At 45.7% G+C, this 21,695-nt stretch overlaps 1 protein-coding gene and 1 long non-coding RNA gene across 6 annotated transcripts in view; both read left to right on the top strand.

Annotated features, from left to right (window-relative positions):
- The window catches only part of LOC129820230 (CUB and sushi domain-containing protein 3-like), an 805,004-nt gene that overhangs the window by 173,314 nt on the left and 609,995 nt on the right, over nucleotides 1-21,695 (top strand). The gene's annotated exons all lie outside the window — the stretch shown is intronic.
- LOC129820232 (uncharacterized) lies at nucleotides 3,665-14,505 on the top strand. The gene is made up of 2 exons (XR_008754171.1): nucleotides 3,665-4,433; nucleotides 6,255-14,505. It is a non-coding gene; the product is annotated as an uncharacterized LOC129820232 (long non-coding RNA).

The following is a 21,695-nucleotide window of genomic DNA, read 5'->3' as shown; positions in this document are numbered from 1 at the left end:
CAGTGATCAAATGCTCACCTTCGATGGCCACTGGTACACTGGAGAACTGCTCTTCACGAATGAATCCCGGTTTCAACTGTACTGGGCAGATGGCAGATGGTGTCGTATTGGGCGAGCGGTTTGATGATGTCAACGTTGTGAACCGAGTGCCCCATGGCGGCGGTGGGGTTATGGTATGAGCAGGCATAAGCTACGGACAACAAACACAATTGCATTTTATCAATGACGAATTGAATGCACAGAAATACAGTGACAAGATCGTGAGGCCCATTGTTGTGCCATTCATCCACTGCCATCACCTCATGTTTCAGCATTATAATGCACGGCCCCGTGTCACAAGGATATGTACACATTTCCTGGAAGCTGAAAATGTCTCAGTTCTTCCATAGCCTGCATACTCACCAGACAGGCACTGCGGTTGAAAATTAGCCGGCTGGCTAAAACCGGCACTTTTACTGAAACGTTGATTAATGTGCACTGTCCATGTAAAAGTAAAATAAACTCAATAAAGTCAACATGTCACCCATTGAGCGTGTTTGGGATGTTTTCGATCGACGTGTACGACAGCGTGTTCTAGTTCCTGCCAATATCCAGTAACTTCGCACAAGCACTGAAGAGGTGGGGGACAACATTCCACAGGCCATAATCAACAACCTGATCAACTCTATGAGAAGGAGATGTGTCGCGCTTCAGGAGGCAACTAATGGTCACACCAGATACTGACTGGTTTTCTGATCCACGTCTTTTTAAAGCTATCTGTGACCAACAGATGCATAACTGTGTTCCCAGTCATGTGAAATCCATAGATTAGGGCCTAATTCATTTATTTAAATTGACTGATTTCCTTATATGAATTGTAACTCAGTAAAGCCTTTGAAAATGTTGCATATTGTATTTATATTTTTGCTCAGTGTATTTATTCTGGGCCCCCAGGCCTATTCATCCACGACCTACCCGCCAGCCCTTCCGTCCGCCAATCCACAATTAGCTGCCTCCACGCACGGCCTTGATACCCAGTGAAATTTCAGGGTTATACAAATATGCATCAAGCATTTCAGGAGAGAAGCAAGACAGTCTGTCTCGTTCAATTATCTCTCCAAAATGTAATGGATTCACTGCCTTTTAAATTGTGTAAGTCACCACGGCTTCTGAGAGATGGAAAGGATGTTATCATTTCCACAGCTGTACCAGGGTTTCATTTTAGTGTTAGAGTGCTACTGTATAATAATGACAATTAGATCTGCTCAAAGCCCCCCCCCCCCCCCCCCACACACACACAGGCTGTGTTTACATACTGTACAGCTTTCTTGATGTGGGGTTTGACATGGCCAATTAGACCCTGACAGTCTGATGATACTTCTGATGATAATATGACTTCTTAACCATCATGCTATGTAATGGTTTGTTTACTCCTTTATACAGCCTGTGTGTGACTGTCTTTTCCTGTTAAAATACTGTAATAGCTTCTGATCCATTTAGAGGCATGGAGCATGGATTCAATCATGCACACCGATAAACTCTAGGGAGGAAAAACTGACAACATTTTCTTTGTTTTTGATTGTAACCACCACCCACTGAGACAAGACAAGACAAGACAGTAAGAAGGTATTTAATGTCTAAGTAGACATTGAAAACTGCATAGCTACACAGCCTACTTGGCATGGGTTCAGATGGTCTTATTCTCTCTGTCTCTCTCTGTCTCTCTGTCTCTCTCTCTCTCTCTCTCTCTCTCTGTCTCTCTCTCTCTTATTTATATATATATATATATATATAAATAACGAACTAGCACCTATGCTGCCAGGACTTTATTGATGAAGTGTATTGTATAATCCTCATGCTGCCCACACATTCACTTCCCTGGCACCCTCCTCGCAGACACACACACTAACACGCACACGTTCACACATACACAGACAGACAGAGAGACACACACACATACACTAACACGCACACGTTTACACACATACACAGACAGACAGACACACACACAATCTAAGTAAACATCCTGCCCCATGCTCTCCACCACCACTACCTCCACCTCAACCACCACTCCGTCCACCACCCCATCACCACTACATTCACCACCTCCACCACCACCTCCACCACCACTACCTCCACCTCAACCACCTCCACCACTTCTACCACTGCCTCCACCTCAACCACCTCCACCACCACCTCCACCTCCACCACTTCTACCACCTCCACCTCAACAACCTCCACCACTTCTACCACCTCCACCTCAACAACCTCCACCACTTCTACCACCTCCACCACCACTACCTCCACCATCACCACCACCACTACCACCACTACCTCCACCTCCACCTCCATCACCTCCACAACCACTACCTCCACCTCCAACACCACCACTACCTCCACCACCACCTCCTCCACAACCACTACCTCTACCTCCAACACCACCACTACCTCCTCCACCACCTCCTCCACAACCACTACCTCCACCACCACCACTACCTGCACCACCACCACTACCTCCACCACCACCACTACCTGCACCACCACCACTACCTCCACTTCCACCACCACCACCACCACCTCCACAACCACCACCTCCACCACCTCCACAACCACTACCTCCACCACCACCACCACCACCTCCACAACCACCACCACCTCCACCACCATCTCTACCACCACCACCACCACCTCCACAACCACTACCTCCACCACCACCATCTCTACCACCACCACCACCTCCACAACCACTACCTCCACCACCACCACCTCCACCACCATCTCTACCACCACCACCACCTCCACAACCACTACCTCCACCACAATCTCCACAACCACCACCACCACCACCACCACCTCCAAAACCACTACCTCCACCTCCACCACCTCCACTTCCACTACCTCCACCACCACCACCACCAGCAGCACCACCATCTCCACCTCCAGCTAGCATCATTCCTCCCTTAGGCCTTCCTGCCTGTGTATAGCTCTGCTGTAGTTACACCCATCTGGGGGATGGGGGGCGCTGGCGCACAGCTCAGCTCCTCCAGCTGCTTCAGGAAACACTGCTTTCTCTTCTTCACATACACATACTGTGTGTGCAGAAACACAGACATATACAGAATAATGCATGCACATACACACGCACATGCACATGTACACACACATGTACACGCACACACACACACACACACACACACACACACACACACACACACACACACACACACACACACACACACACACACACACACACACACACACACACACACACACACACACACACACACACACACAAACACAGCGGAAGACATCCTGATGCCTGTAGATACTGTGTTGTATAGCCTGTCTGTATAGCCTGTCTGTATAGCCTGTCTGTATAGCCTGTCTGTATAGCCTGTCTGAATAGCCTGCCTGTATAGCCTGCCTGTATAGCCTGTCTGTATAGCCTGTCTGTATAGCCTGTCTGTATAGCCTGCCTGTATAGCCTGCCTGTATAGCCTGTCTGTATAGCCTGTCTGTATAGCCTGCCTGTATAGCCTGTCTGTACAGCCTGTCTGTATAGCCTGCCTGTATAGCCTGCCTGTATAGCCTGCCTGTATAGCCTGTCTGTACAGCCTGTCTGTATAGCCTGCCTGTATAGCTTGCCTGTATAGCCTGCCTGTATAGCCTGCCTGTATAGCCTGTCTGTATAGCCTGTCTGTATAGCCTGCCTGTATAGCCTGTCTGTATAGCCTGTCTGTATAGCCTGTCTGTATAGCCTGTCTGTATAGCCTGTCTGTATAGCCTGCCTGTATAGCCTGCCTGTACAGCCTTCCTGTATAGCCTGTCTGTATAGCCTGCCTGTATAGCCTGCCTGTATAGCCTGCCTGTATAGCCTGCCTGTATAGCCTGCCTGTATAGCCTGCCTCTGCATGTTTTGTATGCAGTTATGAAAACGGTTGGCGCTGCCAGTGAGTAGGGAATGAGGATTGTGTTGAATAGTGTTAGGTCTCGTGTGTAGGTCTTGATTTAAGGAGTGTTGTGATTATTACAGAGTTATGTAATCAGTGTATGGTGTTGATAATACCTTATTTGAAACCTAAATCTTCACTGTACGTACTGTGTTTATAATGTCTTATTTGCGGCTGTGAAAAGCATATCTCACACTCTTCTAACCCCACAGACCTTGAGAACCATATCATTTTTACAAATAATAGACTTTATTCTATAAGAACCAGGTAGGACGAGTACATTCATATGCATTAGTTACTTTCCTGGATAGAAGGTCATCATTCCTGAATTATTGTATAGACGGGTTGGTTAGTAAAACCGAAGTGTGCATAGCTATGGGGCAAAACAGATGGGGTTGGTTAGAAGATTGTTGATATCATGTCAACTATACTTAGTCTCCAATGTTTATTGAAAACAAATACATTTGCACTTGTTGTTTCTCAAATACATCGTTAAAGTTGTTGGTTAGCCTGTTGGGGATGGGGGCGCTGTTTAGACTATTTATGCTAATTGGGTAATTTTTGAAACGGCTTCCCACAAAATCCTTGATCGTACAATATGCATATTATTATTATTATTGGATAGAAAACAGTCTATAGTTTCTATAGGAGTTGAAATTTTGTCTCTAAGTGGAACAGAGCCCATTCTACAGCAATTTCCCTGACATGGAGTCAGATTTGAGAAATGTTGGCCACTCTTCTGAAGTCATTTAAAAGGGCACTGTCGTTGCTATGACTATACGGACACTTCTTACGTCTTCCCCTGGATGCCTTTACGTGATGACGATTCCAACGGGGTCGATTGCTCGTTCACAGGCCCTACAAATGAAAAAACCCTGAAGCTAGTCATTCTTTGGGAGCTGCGTCATGAGCCTAGAGGACACCGGCGCGCACCTGTTCCAAGCGTTAGTTTAGCCTGTTATATTTCTCCGGTCATCTTTTCACTCGTTTTAGGAGTTAAAAACATCATAAGGTAGTTAATTTAAGGCGTTTTATAGCAATTTATATCCGTTTAGTGCGATTTTGGGACATTTATTTTTGCAACGATGTGAAAAGTTGGGCACGCTTTTCAGTTCATCCCGAACGCAGTTGACATTTCCACATGGCAAGAGGACAGCTTTCCACCAAAAGACGATTTCTCCCAAGAAAGGATCCTTTGCCCAAGATACTGATGGAAGAACAGCTCAAGGTAGGACATTTTTATTATGATAAATCGTGTTTCTGTCGAAACATTTTAGTGGCATTGGACGCCATGTTTTTTGACGTAGCTTCGCTTGGCGCAAACTGTATTGAAAAGTAAGGATAAATTAAAAAATGTAATAACGCAATTGTATTAAGAATTAAATTGTCTATCAATCCCTGTCCACCCTATATTTTTTAGTCACGTTTATGAGTATTTATGTATAAGAGTAGATCACTGTCTAAGTGGCGCAAGGACATTTTCTGACCAGCTGAGCTACATTTCACATTGTCTAACCATGATTTTGGTGGCTAAATATAAACATTTTCGATCAAACTCTATATGGATTGTGTAATATGATGTTACAGGAGTGTCATCTGAAGAATTCTGAGAAGGTTAGTGAAAAAATTAATATATTTTTGGCGATGTTGACGTTATCGCCCACTTTGGCTAGAATCAATGCTGGGCTGCTATGTGCTATGTGCTATGCTAATATAACGATTTATTGTGTTTTCGCTGTAAGACACTTAGAAAATCTGAAATATTGTCTGTATTCACAGGATCTGTGTCTTTCGATTCGTGTATGCTGTGTATTTTTACGAAATGTTTGATGATTAGTAGTTAGGTAAACACGTTGCTCATTGTAATTATTCTAGTCCATTTGTGATGGTGGGTGCAATTGTAAACTATGCCATCTACCTGAAATATGCACTTTTTTCTAACAAAACCTATCCCATACCATAAATATGTTATCAGACTGTCATCTAATGAGTTTTTTTGTTGGTTAGGGGCTATAAATATCTTAGTTTAGCCGAATTGGTGATGGCTACTGGTGTTGGTGGACAAATAAAAGATGGTGGATTATGCTAATGTGTTTTTAGGTAATAGATGTACATCTTTACATATTGTGTCTTCCCTGTAAAACATTTTAAAAATCGGAAATGTTGACTGGATTCACAAGATCTGTGTCTTTCATTAGCTGTATTGGACTTTAATGTGTGAAAGTTAAATATTTTAAAAAAATATTTTTTTTGAATTTCGCGGCACTCGTTTTTCAGTGGGGGGGGGGGGGGGTGTGCCGCTAGCGCCACGCTGATCCTAGACAGGTTAGTTAACTAGCAAATTTTTTCCATATTAGCATTGACATGAAACCAGTCAAAACACCTCAAAATAAGACATGGTATCGAGAACAACATAAAGCTACCTGAAACAAGTAACTGACCTGGTATCGAGAACAACATAAAGCTACCTGAAACAAGTAACTGTTTGCAAGCTATCTGACCCATCGATACACACACATCATTTCAGTGACGTTGTCAGCCAACCCGTCTATATGAGGGACTTTAGTCTAGTGTACAGCATGCAGGTAAGTGTCTGCGGATGCCTTTGATGTAAATGTTTTAGTGGGCAGACGAAGGGAATTTTTGAGTGTGCTGAGATGAGAACATTGCTGATGAAATTAGAAAGCGAGGTAGCGAGGTAGCGATTGTGGCGTTGCCATATTTAGGACACTCTGTCCTCGATATCATGAATATTAATATAATACTTGTCTTTATCAGTAGAGTTATCAGCATCACCATCATCACCATCATCATCATCAGCAGCATTAGTCAGCTCCTTCATCACCATCATCATCATCATCATCACCATCATCATCATCACCATCATCATCATCATCAGCAGCATTAGTCAGCACCTTCATCATCATCCTCACATTCATCATCACCATCTTCATCAGCAGCAGCAGCAGCCACATCAGCAGTATCAGCACCTTCATCATCATCACCATTATTACCATCATCATCATCATCATCATCAACAACATCATGTAAGTCTCATGATATCATGGATTCCAATCATTACAGTATTTCCGTCAATAATCTGCTAGCTAGAAGAACATACACTTAACATGTGGATGTTATATTGGAGAGTGAATCCTTATTGGAAACCTAATCAACCTCTGAGGTGGGTTCACATGACATTCTATGGATGAATGTGACTTCCCTGTCTGATGAGATCACAGTGTAAAACACCTATAATTAACCTCTGAGGTGCGTTTACAGATTACATGCTGGATGTTAGAATGCTTAAAGTCCAATCAATTGTAGCCCATTGGTTGGACTATAGACAGTTGCATATTCTCAGTCGACAATCTTGTTATTTACCAAGAATCCCAGTTGCAGATTTAAGTGTTTAGTTTCTAACCGTCAAGCTTGTTTTCTCATTGAAAGCATTACATATTCTATCTCTCTTGTCTAGTTTGTGCTCAGACATTAAACACACAGGAAATCAACTTTGGACACGAAGGAGAATGGAAACATGAAATGAAGTCAATCACTGCATATAGCAAGGCAGAATAATTCCACAATGATTCAGAATGTACCTACAATGTCTACAGTACCTTCAGAAAGTATTCACACGCCTTTTTTCCACATGTTATTGTACTACACCCTACATGTAAAAATGATTAAATTGAGATGTAATGTCACTGGCCTACACACAATACCCCATACTGTCAAAGTGAACTTTTTTTAGACATTTTTACAAATTATTTAAAAATGAAAAGCTCAAATGTCTTGAGTCAATAAGTATTCAACCCCTTTGTTATGGCAAGCTAAATAAGTTCAGGGCTAAAAATGTGCAAGTCACATATTAAGTTGCATGGACTCACTCATGAATTCACCAGGAGACCAATGCTGTCTTTAAAACAGCTCAATAGCTGAGACAAGGAGCCAAAATCAACAACATTGTAGTTACTCGTCAATACTAAGCGAATTGCTAGAGTGAAAAGAAGGATCCATGTCCATTATGTGCTTGCTTCCATCTAGACACTAAAGTCAAACTGCAAACAATGTGGCATAGAAATAAACATTATATCCTGAATACAAAGTGTTATGTTTTGGGCAAATCCAAACACAACACATCGCCGAGTACCACTCTTCATATTTTCAAGCCAAGGTGTTGGCTGAATCACGTATGGGTATGCAAGTCATCGGCAAGGACTAGGGAATTTTTTAGGATAAAAATAAACAAACTTGAGTTAATAAGCACAGGCAAAATCCTTGAGGAAAACCTGGTTCAGTCTGCATTCCAACAGACTCTGGGAGACAAATTCACCTTTCAGCAGGACAACAACCTAAAACACAAGGTCAAATATACACTGGAGTTGCTTTCCAAGAAAATGTAATTCAGTTGTTTGGACATGATTTGGAAAGGCACACACCTGTCTGTATAAGGTCCCACAGTTGACAGTGCATGTCAGACCAAAAACCAAGCCATGAGGTCGAAGGAATTGTCCGTAGAGCTCCGAGACAGGATTGTGGCGAGGCACAGACCAGGGGAAGGGTAGCAAAACATTTCTGCAGCATTGAAGGTCCCGAAGAACACATTGGCTTCCATCATTCTTAAATGGAAGAGGTTTGGAACATCCACGACTCTTCCTAGAGCTGGCCGCCCGGCCAAACTGAGCAGTCGGGGGAGAAGAGCCTTGGTCAGGGAGGTGACCAAGAACCTGGAAATAGCTGTGCGACACTCACCATCCAAACTGACAAAGCTTGAGAGGGTCTGCAGAGAAGAATGGGAGAAACTCCCCAAATACAGGTGTGCCAAGCTTGTAGCTTCATACCCAAGAAGACTAAAGGCTGTAATCGCTGCCAAAGATGCTTCAAAAAAGTAATGAGTAAAGAGTCTGAATACTTATGTATCTCTCTCCCATCTCTCTGCTCTTTCTCTCCCATCAGCAAGCCTGTCTTCTAAAAGTGACAGAAAATAGACAATTTAAAAAAAAAATGCGGCGTAATTAGCTTGGCGCTGCTTCTGGACACGTCCCCTTTAATCAGGATCCTTCATGCCGCCGCAAAAGCCTTCAGGATGTCACCGTGATGTTTGTGTTAAAATGACCTTTCATATCAATGTTCTAATGTCCTGTTTGTGTGTAATCATCAACATCCTGACTAATGACACTGCTGTCTCTTATTAATTAACGTCCGTGGGAGAGGGAAACTGGTATTCATTTTTCCCCTTTTTGCAGGCTTAGGCGTCCCACTGACCTAAGATGACAAACTTTATTATAGAATGCCATGCAGCCCTAAGTTCAAACAGTATATGTGTAAGGAGCGACGCTGGAGTAGAGAAGCAGGTATGGGGAGTCAAACATTTATTCAGAACAGACATGGGACAAGACAGAAACAACGTCAGCACACGGGTATACAAGGACATTTGACAATCAATGCTGAAGCTGGGAACAGACAGATTTAGGGGAGGTAATGACTACAGGTTTCTAAAAACCTGTTTTTGCTTTGTCATTATGGGGTATTGTGTGTAGATTGACGAGGGGAAAAAACAATTTAGTCAATTTTAGAATACGGCAATAACGTAACATAACGCCAAAGGGGTCTGAATACTTTCGGAATGCACTGTATGTTGGATTGACTATACATGCTTATAACCAGTTATAGAGCATTTTACATGCAGGCTAAAGTGGTTACCAAAATATTAACTCAAATGGATCTGGTGTATGTCCACTTCCCAGGACTCCAGAGCTTTTCTTTGTCTTTAATTGAATAAGCAGGTGATGAAGTGCATCTAACAGATCTCAGAGAGGCATACATATTTTTTAAGGTCAATACTCTGATCTCTCTCACTCTTCCTGAAATTGTGGTTGCTGCTGGTTCCTTCTTAAAACAGTTGTTAAAAAGTGTCAAAGGAGGCTTCTTCATATTCAAATCAATGATTTCTCCAAGTATCAGTTCAATAATCCATTAGTACCATTCCCATTTCAAAGATCACTGCCAAAGCTTGTTGATTAAAGTGTATGGGTAGCCGAGCCATCTGAGCCTGTCGTTTTCAAACAGTCTAATTTCACATTGTTTACAGCCAGCAACGTGCAATTCATCCACACCCTGAAAACAAAGAATGATAAAGAGCAAATCAGCTCCATTGGTTAGATGGTTAAAAATGGGCGGCGTTGTTTCTTTGGGACTAATGTCACTTGGCATTTTCTTTGATTCAGGATAAGGTGATGAAATAATACAAATCTAAAAAATATTTCAAATCTCAAATAAGTAGTTGTCTTGGTTGAATCATCTTCATTAAAATTAGCTTTTTATAATCCATTTTCAGAACTATGATAACTGATACTTTACTATTGTTGAAGTAACATCTGTCATGACTTCCCCTCACCATAGTAGTATTTCCATTTAAACCAGTGTCATTTCAGCTCTGCCTTCAATTCATGTGACTGAAATAGTCTTTGGCTCTCCTCTCTTTGTCATCTTTCACATGGCTAATCCTTCAACTTAGTACATTATTCCGTCGCTCATTTATCATACTTCTGGCAGATTACATCATGTCACACCTTAGAAAAAGGTGCTCCCACCGTTTTGTCTTTGTCATGTTCCAGACAATCCCCCTTTTCCGTTTCTACTCAAGTAGTCCTTGAGATGGATTGCTACCTCTTTGCCGCATAGTTAACTTTAAGGTGTCAGAGTAAGACTCTAAGGAGGGCCCCTTTGTCTCTGATAGCTGCCAGCGTAGACAGACACTTCTTAGTGAATTCATTAAACATGTGAATGCTAATTGCTAGCATTCAATAAAGATTGTTTGCCCCTAGGGTGCAAAATGAGATGCACAGTTCAATTGAAAATCTTTACTAATCTTTACTGACACTGGCAATTTAGAAAGCTGGGTGTGGCAGATTACCTGGCTGTTAGGGAGGATCGCTTGACCTCGAAAAAAGAAGGTAGCGAAAGAGAGAGAGAGAGGGAGGGAGAGTGAGAATGAGAGAGAGAGGGGGCGAAGTAGAGGGAGAGAGAGATTGATAGAGGGAGTAAGAGGGAGATAGAGGTGGAAGGAGAGAGAGGGAGAGAGAGAGGGAGTAAGAGGGCGATAGAGGTGGAAGGAGAGAGAGGGAGAGAGAGAGGGAGTAAGAGGGAAAGAGAGGTGGAAGGAGAGAGGGAGAGAAAGGGAGAGGGAGAGAGAAATGGAAAGGGAGAGGGAGAGAGAAATGTAAGGAGAGAGGGAGAGAAAGGGAGAGGGAGAGAGAAATGGAAGGAGAGAGGGAGAGAGGGAGAGGGAGAGAGAAATGGAAGGAGAGAGGGAGAGAAAGGGAGAGGGAGAGAGAAATGGAAGGAGAGAGGGAGAGAAAGGGAGAGGGAGAGAGAAATGGAAGAAGAGAGGGAGAGAAAGGGAGAGGGAGAGAAATGGAAGGAGAGAGAGGGAAAGAGAGCGGAGGAGAAAGAGAAAGATGGAGAGAGAAAAAGATTACATTGATTTGATGAGTAAATCGATATGGTCAAAGATGACTGAGTACTGTGTCTCAGTAAACTGGCATGGCACTATGAGGGAATCTAGCGAACACTTTTGATTGACCAACAATAATGCTGACACCTCTTTGTCTCGTTGCTATTTCCTCCTATTGGTCCTTTTGTTTAGAGGTATGGATGGATAACCCCTCCCACATTCCCTTTCTGTCTGGGCGTCCATGTTGTTTTAAAATGAATGCCCCAAACATGGGAGAGGGTGGGTGGGAAATATATTCCAACACTCCATGTATTGACAGTAGAGTTTGACCATGTGATTTACTCTCAGCACGTAATAATTGCATCATAGACCAGTTTTATTCTTCTTTATGGTTCTTGCTCAATGACCTGAGACTTATTTGATTTAACATCAAAAGAGATCTAAGACAGCTAGCTACTGAGAGAGGTTTTAGTAATCACTCACAGCTTTCACAGACTAGATGGGTCTTGTTGTGTTATCTAGTTTTGTAATCACTCACAGCTTTCACAGACTAGATGGGTCTTATTTTACGATGTTGTTTTGTAATCACTCACAGCTTTCACAGACTAGATGGGTCTTGTTGTGTTATCTAGTTTTGTAATCACTCACAGCTTTCACAGACTAGATGGGTCTTGTTTTACGATGTTGTTTTGTAATCACTCACAGCTTTCACAGACTAGATGGGTCTTGTTTTACGATGTTGTTTTGTAATCACTCACAGCTTTCACAGACTAGATGGGTCTTGTTTTACGATGTTGTTTTGTAATCACTCACAGCTTTCACAGACTAGATGGGTCTTGTTTTACGATGTTGTTTTGTAATCACTCACAGCTTTCACAGACTAGATGGGTCTTGTTTTACGATGTAGTTTTGTAATCACTCACAGCTTTCACAGACTAGATGGGTCTTGTTTTATGATGTCGTTTTGTAATCACTCACAACTTTCACAGACTAGATGGGTCTTGTTTTACGATGTTGTTTTGTAATCACTCACAGCTTTCACAGACTAGATGGGTCTTGTTTTACAATGTTGTTTTGTAATCACTCACAGCTTTCACAGACTAGATGGGTCTTGTTGTGTTATCTAGTTTTGTAATCACTCACAGCTTTCACAGACTAGATGGGTCTTGTTGTGTTATCTAGTTTTGTAATCACTCACAGCTTTCACAGACTAGATGGGTCTTGTTTTACAATGTTGTTTTGTAATCACTCACAACTTTCACAGACTAGATGGATCTTGTTTTATGATGTTGTTTTGTAATCACTCACAGCTTTCACAGACTAGATGGGTCTTGTTTTACGATGTTGTTTTGTAATCACTCACAACTTTCACAGACTAGATGGGTCTTGTTTTATGATGTCGTTTTGTAATCACTCACAACTTTCACAGACTAGATGGGTTTTATTTTACGATGTTTTGTAATCACTCACAGCTTTCACAGACTAGATGGGTCTTGTTTTACGATGTAGTTTTGTAATCACTCACAACTTTCACAGACTAGATGGGTCTTATTTTACGATGTTTTGTAATCACTCACAACTTTCACAGACTAGATGGGCCTTATTTTACGATGTTTTGTAATCACTCAAAGCTTTTTCCCCTTGATTGGAACAAGAGAAATGCCCTCCCACAGAAAAGTGATGAAATGACAAAGGACTATCACAATGCAAAGTGGCCGGGCTAAACTTTACATATTGGTGCCTTGGGAATGCTATGCTCTACTTCCCAACCTGGTGCATAAACGGTTTGGACCCTTTCCCTGCCCAGTACTCCAACCCACCTTGTAAACCAAGACACCACTCTGTTTTTCAATCTGCTCTTCCCACACATTTTGACATTTCCTCATCTCCTCTCTTTAACGCGATGCCCCCTGTAGGATTGATATCACGGCAATCCTACCAGATACTGTAGCCTGTGCCTCAAATGGCACCCTATTCCTTACAAAGTGCACTACTTTTGACCAGAGCCCTCTGCGCCTGGAAAAAAAAGGGAATATGATGCTATTTGGAATGTAGCCATAGTCTCCCCTGCCATCTGCCTAGGAGGGGAAGTGCTCTGCCAGCACCTACCTGCCACTAACAGCAGGTGTTAGGAGATTAAGGCCAACAAAACTGCTGTCCTCTGGGGAGGCAGGCTTATGCTGCTTCGGCCAACTTTATTTTCTGGATTTTATTTGACTTCCATGCATGATTTCAATTTGTTAGTGATGGATTAATGATGAGGATATTAGATATCTTCTAGGACATGGTTGGGAGATTTTAAAGATGAAATAGTATTGAAAAGTTTCTCTTATTTTTGTAATGTTTACAGTATGTTGCCTCGGTAACACAGAAACACACATAACCCGTGAAGATCAAAGCCTCATTACAATAGACTTCCTTTCTGGACAATGTCTCTACATGCCCCTATGTGGACCTGCACTAGATAGACCTTTAGGACGTCATGTGCGGACAACTCAGAGGAGATTTAATTTAGCGCTGTGCACCGCTGATAGGACTGCTGTCTGTGTTCTGCAACTAACACTTCACCCAGTACAGTACAGCTCGTCAGTGACTCCGATCTCCAGATTACACTAACAGTACTGTAGTTCCTTAGAACCCACTACTCCCTCCCCAGTGATGATGTCACACGTTTGCCTGCCTGACATTATTTCAGTGCTGCTGAGTGTCTTTGTGTCAAAGTCTCCCCAGAATTGGTCCTAAGTGCACCAACCGCCTCCTCATCATCCTCCCAGCTCCGTTTTTCTTCTTCTAAATCTTATAACAGTTTAGTTTAAAAGCTTCTGGCACGGCTTTTCCCTCCAGACTGATGTTTTAATCGTGAAGTAAGAACTAGACGGCTGCAACCTGTCTTCGCTCAGGAGTTCACTCAAACGAACCTCACACCAGGAAGGAATATGCTACACCGTTGCTCTGGCAGATTGTGGTTAGATGGGGTAATGTTGTTACTATACATACACCACACACACACACACACACACACACACACACACACACACACACACACACACACACACACACACACACACACACACACACACACACACACACACACACACACACACACAAACACAAAAACCCACACACCACACACAAACACACACACACACACACACACACCACACCCCCCCCCCCCCCCCCCCCACACACACACACACACAAAAACACACAAACACACACACACACACAAAAACACAAACACACAAACACAAAAACACAAACACACACACACAAAAACACACACAAAATACACACACACAATACACACAACACAGACGCACACACACACACACACACACACACACACACACACACACACACACACACACACACACACACACACACACACACACACACACACACACACACACACACACACACACACAGGCCTGGCCTGCTTGGCAGCTGCTGTTAATTGGATGGATAGAGGTGATGAACCAGCGGGTGTACAAATGGCTGTGTTCCCTTGGCTGGGAAGAACATGGCAGGAGAAGTCATTGCCTAGCCATCAGTAACACGTTGAGTTAGGGGAGACTAGCAACGCCTATTCATTAACATATGCATTTTCCTGATGTCGCATTTCATAGATCATTTCATTATATTATAACCCATTGGGAGCCATGTGCCTCCTAAGCACTTTGGTTGTTGCTTTCAGATGGGTTTGTTTATTATGCAGGTACTGTATAGTTAGAGGGGATGACTTTCTGCAGTAGTATATAGTCTCACTGGGACCATAAAGACAGAGTCTATTGTTTATCTAAATACATGTCTCTGCATATGGTTTCATTAGGTTCATTTCAGACTTGTATAATCTAGTACATCTGCTCTGTTTCTATTTGTAATTGTATCTGTTTGAGCTGTTTGGATTGGTTTATTCTTGTAACATGGGGCACCATTGAAAAAAGACTCTGGTCTCAATTGGGATTCCCTGTATAAATATAGATACAGATTCAATACATGTAGCCATACTCTGATGACCTCAGAGGTAAACTGACGTCTTCAGAACTAGCCTCCTTTCAGGACACATATTGATTGATTGGGGGACAAATATGCACTGAGTAGATGCCAGGTGAGGGTAGGCAGGGAGCCTAGTGGTTAAGAGCTTTGAACCAGTAACCAAAACGTTGCTGGTTTGAATCCCCGAGCGGCAAGGTGAAAAAATCTGCTGTTCTGCCCTTGAGCAAGGTAATTAACCTCCCAACAACAACTACTCCTCGGGGGCTGATGACATGGACGTTGATTAAGAACACCTCCTGCACCTCTCTGATCCAGAAGGGTTGATTAAGGCCATCTGAAGCACCTCTCTGATTCAGAGGGATTGATTAAGGACACCTCCTGCACCTCTCTGATTCAGAGGGATTGATTAAGGCCACCTCCTGCACCTCTCTGATTTAGAAGGATTGATTAAGGACACCTCCTGCACCTCTCTGATTCAGAAGGTTTGATTAAGGCCATCTCAAGCATCTCTCTGATTCAGAGGGATTGATTAAGGCCACCTCCTGCACCTCTCTGATTCAGAAGGTTGATTAAGGACACCTCCTGCACCTCTCTGATTCAGAAGGATTGATTAAGGACATCTCAAGCACCTCTCTGATTCAGAGGGATTGATTAAGGCCACCTCCTGCACCTCTCTGATTCAGAGGGTTGATTAAGACAGCCCCCCCCATACCTCTCTGATTCAGAGGGATTGATTAAGGCAGCCCCCCCCATACCTCTCTGATTCAGAGGGATTGATTAAGGACACCTCCTGCACCTCTCTGATTCAGAAGGATTGATTAAGGACACCTCCTGCACCTCTCTGATTCAGAGGGTTGATTAAGGACACCTCCTGCACCTCTCTGATTCAGAGGGTTGATTAAGACAGCCCCCCCATACCTCTCTGATTCAGAGGGTTGATTAAGGACACCTCCTGCACCTCTCTGATTCAGAGGGATTTATTAAGGCCACCTCCTGCACCTCTCTGATTCAGAGGGATTGATTAAGGCCACCTCCTGCACCTCTCTGATTCAGAAGGGTTGATTAAGGACACCTCCTGTACCTCTCTGATTCAGAGGGATTGATTAAGGCAGCCCCCCCATACCTCTCTGATTCAGAAGGATTGATTAAGGACACCTCCTGCACCTCTCTGATTCAGAAGGGTTGATTAAGGCAGCCCCCCCATACCTCTCTGATTCAGAAGGATTGATTAAGGACACCTCCTGCACCTCTCTGATTCAGAAGGATTGGGTTAAATGCGGAACACACATTTCAGTTGAGTGCATTCAGTTTTGCAACTGACTAGGTGTCCCCTTTTCCTAAAGCGGTTCCACTTATGTCCTAAGTGGAAAACAAACCAAACAACAGTAATCAAGAGAAGCCAAAGCCGGAATAAGAGAAGCCAAAGCAGGAGTAAGAGAAGCCAAAGCATGAATAAGAGAAGCCAAAGCAGGAATAATAGAAGCCAAAGCAGGAATAATAGAAGCCAACGCAGGAATAATAGAAGCCAAAGCAGGAATAATAGAAGCCAAAGCAGGAATAATAGAAGCCAAAGCAGGAATAATAGAAGCCAAAGCAGGAATAAGAGAAGCCAAAGCAGGAATAAGAGAAGCCAAAGCAGGAATAAGAGAAGCCAAAGCAGGAATAAGAGAAGCCAAAGCAGGAATAAGAGAAGCCAAAGCAGGAATAAAAGAAGCCAAAGCAGGAATAAAAAAAGCCAAAGCAGGAATAAGGTTCCCAATCATAGCAGTTTGGATGAAACATCTTCTTTCCCTACCAATAACTTCATTGAGTTGGTTGTGTTAAGAGAAATCTCCGAACCTATCGACATTCACTGACAATGTCAGTAGCGTCTTTCTGCAGCCGCAGTGATCCCACTCCACCATTAACACAGCACTATGCCTGGGGGCCCTAAGAACATAAGAGTGGACACTGAACTGGTACATTTAACAACCCAGCGTCAATAATAGTCTGCTTTGAAATACACACCTGGCTCTTTCTTTTGCTATTTACAGATTGTACAAGATGTCATTTGTACAGAAGTCTCTGCATAGTCGGTTAATTACAACTCCTAAAATGATGTACAACAGATAATTATTTTCTTAATATTCCATAAATAGAATGACTGCCGGTAGAATTTATATCTCACATATCTCTGGGATGCCTACTGAAGGGAAGAGATCAGGGCCAGACTGGGGAGTCAACAGAATGACACCCTCTCTCACTCTCTCTCTCTCTCTCTCTCTCTCTCTCTCGCTCTCTCTCTCAATTCAATTCAATTCAATTCAAGGGGCTTTATTGGCATGGGAAACATGTGTTAACATTGCCAAAGCAAGTGAGGTAGATAATATACAAAAGTCAAATAAACAATAAAAATGAACAGTAAACATTACACATACAGAAGTTTCAAAACAATAAAGACATTACAAATGTCATATTATATATATGCAGTGTTGTCTCTCTCTCTCTCTCTCTCTCTCTCTCTCTCTCTCTCTCTCTCTCTCTCTCTCTCTCTCTCTCTCTCTCTCTCTCTCTCTCCCTCTCTCAATTTTTCAATTCAATTTGCTTTATTGGCATGACGTAACAATGTACATATTGCCAAAGCTTATTTGGATATTTACAATATAAAAATAAAAATGAGAATCAAAATTGTCAACGGGTCAACAGTAACAACAATAACCAAGTGTCAAAATAACCATACATTCAACCATACATTCATCTCTCTCTCTCTCTCTCTCTCTCTCTCTCTCTCTCTCTCTCTCTCTCTCTCTCTCTCTCTCTCTCTCTCTCTCTCTCTCTCTCTCTCTCTCTCTCTCTCTCTCTCTCTCTTCTCAGTGCTATAAAACCACACTCACGGTGTCACCGCATGCCTGCCTGTGTTGTAAGTGTGCATCAGAAACTCGCAGAAGGTGCTGAGCAGTTCCTCACTCAGTCGTTTCATTGTCTGTCCTCTTGTTGGTGTTCCACTCTCTGTGTCTGTGCTGCCAGAGACTTCGTTCCAAACCTTATGGTGCCAATGACACATGTTGTGTAGCAGAAGATTAAACAATCTGCTCTCCCATGGTAGACCCAGCAAGGCTAGGATCCTTAGTGACCTTAATGTGTGAGTGTGTGTGTGTGTGTGTGTGTGTGTATGTGTGTGTTAACGCCATAGCAGCTAGCTAGCTTCAGTACTATGGCTGCTGATGCGGGCTGATGCTCAGGTCAGCCAGGAGTAATTAAAGTGGCTGGCTGGGTGGAAATGTGACATCCCACAATGCTGAGAAATGCAGAGATGGGGAAACCATTTACACCCACACACCTCCAAGCCGTCCCTCTGCCGAGTTTATACTATTCAATCCTAATCCCCAATTTTAGTGTTTAAGCTTTGGAGTGACAGATTCCCTCGCCCACTGTGGAGTGACAGATCCCCTCGCACACTGTGGAGTGACAGATCCCCCCTGGGTCACTGTGGAGTGACAGATCCCCCCGGGCCACTGTGGAGTGACAGATCCCCCCGGCCCACTGTGGAGTGACAGATCCCCTCGCCCACTGTGGAGTGCCAGATCCCCCCGGGCCACTGTGGAGTGCCAGATCCCCCGGGCCACTGTGGAGTGACAGATCCCCCCCGGCCCACAGTGGAGTGACAGATCCCCCCCGGCCCACTATGGAGTGACAGATCCCCCAGCCCACGGTGGAGTGACAGATCCCCTCGCCCACTGTGGAGTGACAGATCCCCCCGGCCCACTGTGGAGTGACAGATCCCCCCCGGCCCACAGTGGAGTGACAGATCCCCCCCGGCCCACTATGGAGTGACAGATCCCCCAGCCCACGGTGGAGTGACAGATCCCCTCGCCCACTGTGGAGTGACAGATCCCCCCGGCCCACTGTGGATTGACAGATCCCCCCGGCCCACTGTGGAGTGACAGATCCCCTCGCCCACTGTGGAGTGCCAGATCCCCCTGGGCCACTGTGGAGTGACAGATCCCCCCCGGCCCACTATGGAGTGACAGATCCCCCAGCCCACTGTGGAGTGACAGATCCCCTCGCCCACTGTGGAGTGACAGATCCCCCCGGCCCACTGTGGATTGACAGATCCCCCCCGGCCCACTGTGGAGTGACAGATCCCCTCGCCCACTGTGGATTGCCAGATCCCCCGGGCCACTGTGGAGTGACAGATCCCCAGCCCACTGTGGAGTGACAGATCCCCTCGCCCACTGTGGAGTGACAGATCCCCCCCGGCCCACAGTGGAGTGACAGATCCCCCCCGGCCCACTGTGGAGTGACAGATCCCCCCGGCCCACTGTGGATTGACAGATCCCCCCGGCCCACTGTGGAGTGACAGATCCCCTCGCCCACTGTGGAGTGCCAGATCCCCCGGGCCACTGTGGAGTGACAGATCCCCAGCCCACTGTGGAGTGACAGATCCCCTCGCCCACTGTGGAGTGACAGATCCCCCCCGGCCCACAGTGGAGTGACAGATCCCCCCCGGCCCACTGTGGAGTGACAGATCCCCCAGCCCACTGTGGAGTGACAGATCCCCTCGCCCACTGTGGAGTGACAGATCCCCCCGGCCCACTGTGGATTGACAGATCCCCCCGGCCCACTGTGGAGTGACAGATCCCCTCGCCCACTGTGGAGTGACAGATCCCCCCGGCCCACTGTGGAGTGACAGATCCCCCCGGCCCACTGTGGAGTGACAGATCCCCCAGCCCACTGTGGAGTGACAGATCCCCCAGCCCACTGTGGAGTGACAGATCCCCCCTGCCCACTGTGGAGTGACAGATCCCCCCGGCCCATTGTGGAGTGACAGATCCCCTCGCTCACTGTGGAGTGACAGATCCCCCCGGCCCACTGTGGATTGACAGATCCCCCCGGCCCACTGTGGAGTGACAGATCACCTCGCCCACTGTGGAGTGACAGATCCCCCCCGGCCCACTGTGGAGTGACAGATCCCCCAGCCCACTGTGGAGTGACAGATCCCCCAGCCCACTGTGGAGTGACAGATCCCCCCGGCCCACTGTGGAGTGACAGATCCCCTCGCCCACTGTGGAGTGACAGATCCCCCCGGCCCACTGTGGAGTGACAGATCCCCCCGGCCCACTGTGGAGTGACAGATCCCCCCGGCCCACTGTGGAGTGACAGATCCCCCCCGGCCCACTGTGGAGTGACAGATCCCCCGGCCCACTGTGGAGTGACAGATCCCCCAGCCCACTGTGGAGTGACAGATCCCCCCTGCCCACTGTGGAGTAACAGATCCCCCATCCCACTGTGGATTGACAGATCCCCCAGCCCACTGTGGATTGTCAGATCCCACCCAGCACACTGTGGATTGACAGATCCCCCAGCCCACTGTGGATTGACAGATCCCCCCATCCCACTGTGGATTGACAGATCCCCCAGCCCACTGTGGATTGACAGATCCCCCCCAGCCCACTGAGGATTGACAGATCCCTCCCAGCCCACTGTGGAGTGACAGATCCCCCCCAGCCCACTGTGGAGTGACAGATCCCCCCCAGCCCACTGTGAAATGACAGATGTCCCAGCGCACTGTGTAGTGACAGATCCCCCAGCCCACTGTGGAGTGACAGATCCCCCAGCCCACTGTGGAGTGACAGATCCCCCAGCCCACTGTGGAGTGACAGATCCCCCCAGCCCACTGTGGAGTGACAGATCCCCCAGCCCACTGTGGAGTGACAGATCCCCCAGCCCACTGTGGAGTGACAGATCCCCCAGCCCACTGTGGAGTGACAGATCCCCCAGCCCACTGTGGAGTGACAGATCCCCCAGCCCACTGTGGAGTGACAGATCCCCCCAGCCCACTGTGGAGTGACAGATCCCCCCAGCCCACTGTGGAGTGACAGATCCCCCAGCCCACTGTGGAGTGACAGATCCCCCCAGCCCACTGTGGAGTGACAGATCCCCCAGCCCACTGTGGAGTGACAGATCCCCCCAGCCCACTGTGGAGTGACAGATCCCCCAGCCCACTGTGGAGTGACAGATCCCCCAGCCCACTCCAGCTCTGCATCTGCCTGTCTGTGCTGCTAACTATTGTAGGCCCACACACTTGCACGCACGCCCATACACACACGTCATGCTGCTATTAGCTCTCACTGTGCATGCAGGGCAGTGCACCCCTGTGGGATGGGGATTGAAGACTCCAGTACTGGGAGTGGATCTGGATCTGGAGTCCCAAATGTTTCCAATCTAGTACACTACATTTGACTAGGGCCCAAAGGCCTCCAGGGAAAAAGTAGTGCACTACATAGGGAATAGGATGCTGTTTGGGACACAGGCAGAGTGTTGCTGTGATT

The sequence above is a fragment of the Salvelinus fontinalis genome, chromosome 22 (genome assembly GCF_029448725.1).
Source record: "Salvelinus fontinalis isolate EN_2023a chromosome 22, ASM2944872v1, whole genome shotgun sequence".
Taxonomy (NCBI): domain Eukaryota; kingdom Metazoa; phylum Chordata; class Actinopteri; order Salmoniformes; family Salmonidae; genus Salvelinus; species Salvelinus fontinalis.
Note: the sequence above shows the minus strand (reverse complement) of the source record. Positions and strands in the feature narration are given on the sequence as shown.